This window comes from Sparus aurata, chromosome 4, assembly GCF_900880675.1.
Source record: "Sparus aurata chromosome 4, fSpaAur1.1, whole genome shotgun sequence".
Classification (NCBI taxonomy): domain Eukaryota; kingdom Metazoa; phylum Chordata; class Actinopteri; order Spariformes; family Sparidae; genus Sparus; species Sparus aurata.
The window spans coordinates 197,812-201,750 of record NC_044190.1 but is presented as its reverse complement, the minus strand read 5'-3'; positions in this window follow the sequence as shown (position 1 = coordinate 201,750).

Here is a 3,939-nt window from a genome sequence, read left to right as displayed (position 1 = left end):
AACAGTAACCCTGACCCCACGGCTAGGATTGGGGTTGGGGTTTGGGGGAAGGCGCACTACAAACAGCCCGAAACATGCAAGCCAGCACCTCCTGGAGGAGCCATTTGGAGCCTGACAGTGAGTCAACCCTCACCTCTCACCCATCCCCCTCACTTGGCTTTAACAGTAACCCTGACCCCACGGCTAGGATTGGGGTTGGGGTTGGGGTTTGGTGGAAGGCGCACTACAAACAGCCCGAAACATGCAAGCCAGCTCCTCCTGGAGGAGCCATTTGGAGCCTGACAGTGAGTCAACCCTCACCTCTCACCCATCCCCCTCACTTGGCTTTAACAGTAACCCTGACCCCACGGCTAGGATTGGGTGGGTTGGGGTTTGGTGGAAGGCGCACTACAAACAGCCCGAAACATGCAAGCCAGCACCTCCTGGAGGAGCCATTTGGAGCCTGACAGTGAGTCAACCCTCACCTCTCACCCATCCCCCTCACTTGGCTTTAACAGTAACCCTGACCCCACGGCTAGGATTGGGGTTGGGGTTCGGTGGAAGGCGCACTACAAACAGCCCGAAACATGCAAGCCAGCACCTCCTGGAGGAGCCATTTGGAGCCTGACAGTGAGTCAACCCTCACCTCTCACCCATCCCCCTCACTTGGCTTTAACAGTAACCCTGACCCCACGGCTAGGATTGGGGTTGGGGTTGGGGTTTGGTGGAAGGCGCACTACAAACAGCCCGAAACATGCAAGCCAGCACCTCCTGGAGGAGCCATTTGGAGCCTGACAGTGAGTCAACCCTCACCTCTCACCCATCCCCCTCACTTGGCTTTAACAGTAACCCTGACCCCACGGCTAGGATTGGGGTTGGGGTTTGGGTTTGGTGGAAGGCGCACTACAAACAGCCTGAAACATGCAAGCCAGCACCTCCTGGAGGAGCCATTTGGAGCCTGACAGTGAGGCAACCCTCACCTCTCACCCATCCCCCTCACTTGGCTTTAACAGTAACCCTGACCCCACGGCTAGGATTGGGGTTGGGGTTTGGTGGAAGGCGCACTACAAACAGCCCGAAACATGCAAGCCAGCACCTCCTGGAGGAGCCATTTGGAGCCTGACAGTGAGTCAACCCTCACCTCTCACCCATCCCCCTCACTTGGCTTTAACAGTAACCCTGACCCCACGGCTAGGATTGGGGTTGGGGTTGGGGTTTGGTGGAAGGCGCACTACAAACAGCCCGAAACATGCAAGCCAGCACCTCCTGGAGGAGCCATTTGGAGCCTGACAGTGAGTCAACCCTCACCTCTCACCCATCCCCCTCACTTGGCTTTAACAGTAACCCTGACCCCACGGCTAGGATTGGGGTTGGGGTTGGGGTTTGGTGGAAGGCGCACTACAAACAGCCCGAAACATGCAAGCCAGCACCTCCTGGAGGAGCCATTTGGAGCCTGACAGTGAGTCAACCCTCACCTCTCACCCATCCCCCTCACTTGGCTTTAACAGTAACCCTGACCCCACGGCTAGGATTGGGGTTGGGGTTGGGTTTCGGTGGAAGGCGCACTACAAACAGCCCGAAACATGCAAGCCAGCACCTCCTGGAGGAGCCATTTGGAGCCTGACAGTGAGTCAACCCTCACCTCTCACCCATCCCCCTCACTTGGCTTTAACAGTAACCCTGACCCCACGGCTAGGATTGGGGTTGGGGTTTGGGTTTGGTGGAAGGCGCACTACAAACAGCCCGAAACATGCAAGCCAGCACCTCCTGGAGGAGCCATTTGGAGCCTGACAGTGAGTCAACCCTCACCTCTCACCCATCCCCCTCACTTGGCTTTAACAGTAACCCTGACCCCACGGCTAGGATTGGGGTTGGGGTTGGGGTTTGGTGGAAGGCGCACTACAAACAGCCCGAAACATGCAAGCCAGCACCTCCTGGAGGAGCCATTTGGAGCCTGACAGTGAGTCAACCCTCACCTCTCACCCATCCCCCTCACTTGGCTTTAACAGTAACCCTGACCCCACGGCTAGGATTGGGGTTGGGGTTTGGTGGAAGGCGCACTACAAACAGCCCGAAACATGCAAGCCAGCACCTCCTGGAGGAGCCATTTGGAGCCTGACAGTGAGTCAACCCTCACCTCTCACCCATCCCCCTCACTTGGCTTTAACAGTAACCCTGACCCCACGGCTAGGATTGGGTGGGTTGGGGTTTGGTGGAAGGCGCACTACAAACAGCCCGAAACATGCAAGCCAGCACCTCCTGGAGGAGCCATTTGGAGCCTGACAGTGAGTCAACCCTCACCTCTCACCCATCCCCCTCACTTGGCTTTAACAGTAACCCTGACCCCACGGCTAGGATTGGGGTTGGGGTTTGGTGGAAGGCGCACTACAAACAGCCCGAAACATGCAAGCCAGCACCTCCTGGAGGAGCCATTTGGAGCCTGACAGTGAGTCAACCCTCACCTCTCACCCATCCCCCTCACTTGGCTTTAACAGTAACCCTGACCCCACGGCTAGGATTGGGTTGGGTTGGGGTTTGGTGGAAGGCGCACTACAAACAGCCCGAAACATGCAAGCCAGCACCTCCTGGAGGAGCCATTTGGAGCCTGACAGTGAGTCAACCCTCACCTCTCACCCATCCCCCTCACTTGGCTTTAACAGTAACCCTGACCCCACGGCTAGGATTGGGGTTGGGGTTCGGTGGAAGGCGCACTACAAACAGCCCGAAACATGCAAGCCAGCACCTCCTGGAGGAGCCATTTGGAGCCTGACAGTGAGTCAACCCTCACCTCTCACCCATCCCCCTCACTTGGCTTTAACAGTAACCCTGACCCCACGGCTAGGATTGGGGTTGGGTTTCGGTGGAAGGCGCACTACAAACAGCCCGAAACATGCAAGCCAGCACCTCCTGGAGGAGCCATTTGGAGCCTGACAGTGAGTCAACCCTCACCTCTCACCCATCCCCCTCACTTGGCTTTAACAGTAACCCTGACCCCACGGCTAGGATTGGGGTTGGGGTTGGGGTTTGGTGGAAGGCGCACTACAAACAGCCCGAAACATGCAAGCCAGCACCTCCTGGAGGAGCCATTTGGAGCCTGACAGTGAGTCAACCCTCACCTCTCACCCATCCCCCTCACTTGGCTTTAACAGTAACCCTGACCCCACGGCTAGGATTGGGGTTGGGGTTTGGTGGAAGGCGCACTACAAACAGCCCGAAACATGCAAGCCAGCACCTCCTGGAGGAGCCATTTGGAGCCTGACAGTGAGTCAACCCTCACCTCTCACCCATCCCCCTCACTTGGCTTTAACAGTAACCCTGACCCCACGGCTAGGATTGGGGTTGGGGTTCGGTGGAAGGCGCACTACAAACAGCCCGAAACATGCAAGCCAGCACCTCCTGGAGGAGCCATTTGGAGCCTGACAGTGAGTCAACCCTCACCTCTCACCCATCCCCCTCACTTGGCTTTAACAGTAACCCTGACCCCACGGCTAGGATTGGGGTTGGGGTTGGGTTTGGTGGAAGGCGCACTACAAACAGCCCGAAACATGCAAGCCAGCACCTCCTGGAGGAGCCATTTGGAGCCTGACAGTGAGTCAACCCTCACCTCTCACCCATCCCCCTCACTTGGCTTTAACAGTAACCCTGACCCCACGGCTAGGATTGGGTGGTTGGGGTTTGGTGGAAGGCGCACTACAAACAGCCCGAAACATGCAAGCCAGCACCTCCTGGAGGAGCCATTTGGAGCCTGACAGTGAGTCAACCCTCACCTCTCACCCATCCCCCTCACTTGGCTTTAACAGTAACCCTGACCCCACGGCTAGGATTGGGGTTGGGTGGGTTTGGTGGAAGGCGCACTACAAACAGCCCGAAACATGCAAGCCAGCACCTCCTGGAGGAGCCATTTGGAGCCTGACAGTGAGTCAACCCTCACCTCTCACCATCCCCCTCACTTGGCTTACA